Below are 7,660 nucleotides of genomic sequence, written 5' to 3'. Positions count from 1 at the left end.
GGAATTATTCTGAAAAAATAAGGACTCAGTTCACTTCGAACGAATCAGCATCAGTGTGGAAAAGCCTAAAGAAGATCACCAATTACAAGACACCACCCCCCAGCACTGTGGAGAATCAACGACTGGCAGACGATCTGAACGAGTTTTACTGCAGGTTTGAAAGAACACCCATCACCTGCCCTGAACACCTCCCCACACAACCATTCACACCAATAACAACTCCTGCAACCAACCCTGAACACCTCTCCAAACAAGCACTCTCACCATTCACACCTCCTGCATCCCCCCTCTCCCCCACACCTGCAATACAGATCAGCGAGGATGCGGTGCGCCAGGTCTTCCGAAAGCAGAAAAGGAAAAAAGCACCAGGCCCAGATTGCGTTACACCAGCCTGTCTGAAATCCTGTGCTGACCAGCTGGCCCCCATCTTCACAAAGATCTTCAACAGATCGCTGGAGCTGTGCGAAGTCCCTTCATGCTTCAAACGCTCCACCATCATCCCTATCCCAAAGAAATCCAAAATTACAGGACTAAATGACTACAGGCCTGTGGCTCTAACGTCTGTAGTCATGAAGTAATTTGAAAAACTGGTGCTGGCCCACCTGAATAACATCACTGAACCCTTGCTGGATCCTCTTCAGTTTGCCTACAGAGCAAACAGGTCTGTGGACGATGCAGTAAACATTGGACTGCATTATGTTCTGCAACACCTAGACAGACCGGGGACCTATGTGAGGATCCGGTTTGTGGACTTCAGCTCTGCCTTCAACACGATCATCCCAAACCTCCTCCTGCCCAAACTAACTCAGCTCTCCGTGCCCACCTCCGTCTGTCAGTGGATCAACAGCTTCCTGACAGACAGGCAGCAGCTAGTGAGGCTGGGAAAATACACATCCAGCACCCGTACAATCAGCACCGGAGCTCCCCAGGGCTGTGTTCTCTCCCCACTGCTCTTCTCCCTGTACACTAATGACTGCACATCTAAGGACCCCTCTGTCAAGCTCCTGAAGTTTGCAGATGACACCACACTCATCGGCCTCATTCAGGACGGTGACGAGTCTGCTTACAGACAGGAGGTTAAAGAGCTGGCTGTCTGGTGCACTCTCAACAACCTGGAGCTTAACACGCTCAAAACAGTGGAGATGATCGTGGACTTCAGGAGAAACCCCCCTGCACTCCCCCCACTCACCATCATGAACAGCACTGTGACTGCAGTGGAGTCATTCAGGTTCCTGGGCACCACTATCTCTCAGGACCTGAAGTGGGACATTCACATTGACTCCATTGTGAAAAAGGCCCAGCAGAGGTTGTACTTCCTTCGCCAGCTGAGGAAGTTTAACCTGCCACAGGATCTGCTGAAACAGTTCTACTCCACCATCATCGAATCCATCCTCTGCACTTCAGTAACTGTCTGGTTCAGCTCAGCTTCTAAATCGGACCTCAGAAGACTACAGAGGGTAGTCCGGACTGCTGAGCGAATCATCGGTTCAACCCTCCCATCTATTCAAGAACTGTACTTATCCAGAGTGAGCAAAAGGGCTGTTAAAATCACTCTGGACCCCTCACATCCAGCACACTCCCTCTTTGAACTGTTGCCATCTGGTCGACGCTACAGAGCACTGAGCACCAGAACGACCAGACACAGGAACAGTTTCTTCCCTCAGGCAATCCATCTTATGAACAGCTGATACACACTGAACACACTACACTTTATATTTATATACACATACACTTAATTTATCTAACACACATACTTAGTATACACTTATATTTTGCACATAATATACATGTACATACATAACTGCATTTTTGTAATATACCTGCCTACAATTGTCAAATTGTATATTGTCATTCCTTGTCTACTTATTTGTATTTTTTGTATTTTTATATTCTTTTATTATGTGTTTTATGTTCTGTCGCTGTCATTCTGTTGTACTGCGGAGCTTCTGTCACGAAAACAAATTCCTCGTATGTGTAAACATACCTGGCAATAAAGCTCATTCTGATTCTGATTCTTCTAATGATGTAGCAAGTACATAGGGTGTTATGGGAAGTGTTTCCGGTTCCGGTTTACCTAATTAATGCAGCCTAAAAATCCTTTAACGGATTTGGATAATAAAAGCATATTAGTATGTTATGTGTATGCCAGGTTAAAGAGATGGGTCTTTAATCTAGATTTAAACTGCAAGAGTGTGTCTGCCTCCCGAACAATGTTAGGTAGGTTATTCCAGAGTTTAGGCGCCAAATAGGAAAAGGATCTGCCGCCTGCAGTTGATTTTGATATTCTAGGTATTATCAAATTGCCTGAGTTTTGAGAACGTAGCGGACGTAGAGGATTATAATGTAAAAGGAGCTCATTCAAATACTGAGGTGCTAAACCATTCAGGGCTTTATAAGTAATAAGCAATATTTTAAAATCTATACGATGTTTGATAGGGAGCCAGTGCAGTGTTGACAGGACCTAACAGTGTTCTAAGGAAAGATTGCGATCAAATAGCACACCTAGGTTCCTAACTGATGATGAAGAATTGACAGAGCAACCATCAAGTCTTAGACAGTGTTCTAGGTTATTACTATGGAATGCCAGAGCTGCCAATTTTAAAAATAATTAAATACATAAATAAATATACAAATAAATGTAAATTAGAATAAATAAATACATAAATATATAAATAAATATACATAGAAAAGCAAAAAAACGAAAATAAATAATTATTTATACATTTATTTCCATATTTATGTATATATTTATTTTTTTCCATATTTATTTATTTATTCTTTTATTTATTTATACATTTATTCATTTCTACATTTATTTATTTCTACATTTATTTATTTTTACATTTATTTATTTTTACATTTATTTATTTATACATTTATTTATTTATTCATTTATTTCTTCCTACATTTCTTCCTGCGTAGGGTAATGAGGAGGGCGTGGTTTACCTCAGACATAGAATCGAGCTCAGAGTAAGCGAAGGCGAAGGGTTGAGGCCACAGTGACGCCTATTGTGTGGAGAAATACAATTAGTATAGCTCACTGACGTTGATACGGTCTGTGACTGCGAGGTATATGGTCAAAATCCTAAATCTTACTGTGTGACATGGATAGGCTACTCTTTATTCCGGACATGGCCGTAGAACATCGTTTGGTCTGGATTTGTAAAATGTCCTGGGCTAACAAACAAGAAACAGGGACTGTAAATTGTAAATTGCGAGGTCCCGGAACAAAGCGGGGTAACGGATGCCGGATGCATGTGATTACAGGAGGAAGAGGTGACGGAGCACTCGCGCAATCACATTGGTCAGCAGTTTAAGTGATTGACTGCATGCATCAGTTGCTTTTAGGGTCTGTATGTTCATGAATAACATGGAAATGCCATGCAATTTTAAAACAACAATTTCCAGGCCTAAAAATGTTTTGAAAAAGTTGTGGAATTTTATTTTACAAATCTCTGTATAATAGAGTCCTAAATTTCAGTGGGGGACTGTGTAGCTATGCCGCATGGTTTTAATCATTCTCGCAGCTTTCAAGTTTATAATGAGGAAAATTCCTGCATTTATTCAACATAGCTTGTAGGTTTGAATAATAAAATTAATCCACGCAAAATGTAAGATTAAATAATTCATTCGAAACCAGTCTTTGAATCCATGAACTCTCTCGCGCGCTTCTCATCAGCACATCTCGTCTGCACAGTGACCTGCAGCACGCGCCGACACAAGACTTCACTCGCATCTCGGGACAGCTGACAGAACTGTCACTTGACTAATCGGGTCATTGTTGCATTGTCACAAAAATGTATAATTTGCACAGATTTTTAAGTATTTTAAGCCATATGGTACTCGCGCGCTCCGAAGGCTGTATTATGTGCCCTCACAGTCACATCCAAAGTTCACGCGTATAAAGCCGCCTCGCGAGTAGCCTATTATATGAGTTATTTTTCGTAGTTTGTTGAGCTTGTCGGCGCGTGCTGCAGGTGACATTTTGCTTGACTCAAAAGGAGTTTATTAGGTCAGTAAACGCAAGTCCTAATGTATCATTTGCATTATCAACGTGAATATTAAAATCTCCCATGATTAGCGCCTTATCAACTGTAACTAAAAGGTCTGAGAGGAAATCTGCAAATTCTTTTAGGAATTCTGTATACGGCCCACACACACACACACACACACATATATATATATATATATATATATATATACACACATATACATACTTGCCACTATATCTTCTTAAATATTAATAATAGAAATATGATGATTATCAAAACACATTTTAAATATAATATAGTCATTTTATTATAGCACTCATCAGCCTGCAGAAGCCAAGATTATGTTCCTGGAAACAACACAGAGACAGAACAGCATAAACAAACTTTACAACCAAATACAAACCAAATTATAAAAACATTATTGTGTGAAAGTGAATAAAGTGTGTATATATATATATATATATATATATATATATATATATATATATATATATATATATATATATATATATATATTCTGTGTAATACTTTCGAAAATGATAGGCCAATAACTTAAAACTAACATGCAATAACCCATTTAGATAAATTATAATTTATAATATGGATAACAGCATTTATTTACAATGTAACATTTATTAATTTACTCAAGCACTTAAGATATCAGTACTTCAGAACAAGGCCACAAGAAACTAAATGATTAATATGTGTAACTTACCTTCGAACATGGCCAGAATGTACGTGTTTAGAAACACGTTCAAGTTGTTCGTATTAACATGGAAAAACTGTGCGTCTTTACACGTGCTAAAGTAACGCAATGACAACTGACGCCTTAACACGACCAGAATGTGCATGTCTACACATACAAAAGAAACACGTAAAAAATTACCGCGTTAACGCGAACAAACAGTGCGTGTTGACGCGGTCAAAAATCACGCGTTTCGTTTAAAGAATATTAGCACCGTCGGCGTTCCATATACTTGAACTGACTGGCGGCTGCCACCAGCCACTGGCGGGTCACATGACCTGTCAGTGGTGGCTCCTGCCAGTCAGTTGAAGATTGAACCCCCACTCGATTTATAATCATGGAAGTAGATATGATGGACAAACATAGATCTCAAACAAATAATCAATCACTTTTCGATTAAAACCTTTGATAACAAGATCAATCATCTGTTCTGCAAATGTCTTTGTCCTGATCTCAAGAAAGTGGCGATCGACTCCAGACGGATCTTCTGTTATTAATTCAGCAGATCTCAGTCAGAATCCAATGTGGAATTTGCACGGGACCCATTTCTGTAATTCTGCTTCCCAGAGAGCCGAGGTGAGGTCAGGGAAGTTGTGATGGATGTCCAGACCATGAGCTCCGAACCCTGAGAACCAGACACGCTCTGAAGCAGCTCTGTGCTCACTGAAGCACCGGGTTAAAACATGAACCTCAGGAGACTTCAGACTTTGAGACTGCATCAGATTTCTGTATTTTGTTGGAAACTGTGTATGTTATGTACCCTTTAAGTGCTTAAAAACTCAGTCCGGCATAATCTGAGAAGGAAAACACGCACTGTAAAACCCGAGAAGTAAACTTAACTCAAATCGTTTGAGTAAACAGATATCCTTAAGTTATGTTAACTCAAACCATTTGAGGAAACCGATTGCCTTAAACCATTTAAGTTGAAAAAAACTAACAGCTATGAGTACTCTGAACTTAATTCAGTTGAGTTCATTGAAAGAAGATTTACATTGCAATTAAGTAATTAAGTGATTAACTAAGTGCTGATTGAGCATTAGTGATGAACAGCTGCTGTTAACAAACAGAATCACTGAAGAAAAGAGAAACACAAGAACTACTACAACTGACTTCAGACACAGCCTTAGATGAAATCAACTGAAATAAAATACATGAAATCTCTCAAGATCTGATTAAACAACCCCACAAACAGCATCACCAGCTCCACTTATTAATAACCAGACTGACTTTATTTCTGTCAGACGTCTACAGAAGATCTTATTGAGAATGAACTAAGGTTTAGATGTTGATTTATTGTTTCATTTGAAGTAACCATGTTAGAGATCAGTGTTTGCTTTAGTTGGGCTCTTGACCCTTGACTTCAGTCTTAGTCTTTTCTCTGGCTGTTATAACCGTGTTTTTCTAAAACACATTTGTTGTAATTCAAAAGCCCAGAAGAAATGCCATCAGGTGTTAACCTGTACCTAGGTGTAGGTTGTTATACTTTATATTAGTGATGATAATTATTCATTATTATTCACAATAATTGATCCGTACAGAGTCTAATCTTTGATGAAGTAGGTGTTGTGTAATTTGTAGAAGTGGTTCTAGTAAAAATGACACTAAGAGCCAGTGGTTCTGTGATAATCAGTTAATATTAATAATCATTAATAATCAGAATATGAACCTCTACAATGGTGACGAAAAAAACATGCTGCAATGCATGCTGGGTACTATTGTAGTACAGAACTCATCCATGGCTCCCAGCATGCATTGCAGCATCTTTTTTATGGTCACCATTGTTGAGGCTCATATTCTGATTATTGATGTCTGTGTGTGACTAATTGACACCATAGAAGTCCAAACTGTTTGGAAAGTCTTTGTATTAACTGATTATCACAGAACCATTAGCTCAATAATTGATGATTATCATCACCAATATAAAGTATAACAATCTACACCTAGGTACAGGTTAGCACCTGATGGCATTTCTTCTGGGCTTTTGAATTACAACAAATGTGTTTTAGAAAAACACGGTTATAACAGCCAGAGAAAAGACTAAGACAGAAATCAAGGGTCAAGAGCCCAACTAAAGCAAACACTGATCTCTAACATGGTTACTTCAAATGAAACAATAAATCAACATCTAAACTTTAGTTCATTCTCAATAAGATCTTCTGTAGACGTCTGACAGAAATAAAGTCAGTCTGGTTATTAATAAGTGGAGCTGGTGATGCTGTTTGTGGGGTTGTTTAATCAGATCTTGAGAGATTTCATGTATTTTATTTCAGTTGATTTCATCTAAGGCTGTGTCTGAAGTCAGTTGTAGTAGTTCTTGTGTTTCTCTTTTCTTCAGTGATTCTGTTTGTTAACAGCAGCTGTTCATCACTAATTCTCAATCAGCACTTAGTTAATCACTTAATTACTTGAATGCAAAGTTTCAAAACTTACATGGTTTAAATCAAGGCAATCTGTTTACTCAAACGGTTTGAGTTAAGTTAACTTGTCGGGTTTTACAGTGCGGATCATCCTTCGGTTGGTCAGACTGTGGCTGTGTTTATGCCTTGAGCATCTGTTTCCATGACAACAGAACAACACCAGACTCACTGAGGCCTCGGAAACTGTCAGAAATATTCCCTGGAAATCCATCTGGAAACCTTATTTTATGGTTGTAAAAAATATAACCTAAGAAAAAGTATTTTAGTTCCCAAAATCTAATCAAACAGGAAATGCATTGTAATGTTGGAGAAATGTTTTGGATCAGATCAGACTGTGCTGAGTCTGCTGGTCCTGAAAACACCAACCCACGTCTGTACAATAACAGAACATCCCTGTCGAGCCAAAAGAATACATTTCAGAACAAGCACATTACCCAGAAGCCTCTGTGTTTGTGATCTTGAGCTTCCCGAGCTGCTACAGCTATCAAACAGCAGAAACCTCTAGA

The sequence above is a fragment of the Carassius carassius genome, chromosome 39, assembly GCF_963082965.1.
Source record: "Carassius carassius chromosome 39, fCarCar2.1, whole genome shotgun sequence".
NCBI classification, from domain to species: Eukaryota; Metazoa; Chordata; class Actinopteri; order Cypriniformes; family Cyprinidae; genus Carassius; species Carassius carassius.
The sequence above is the reverse complement of the archived record's forward strand: the minus strand, read 5'-3'. Positions refer to the sequence as shown.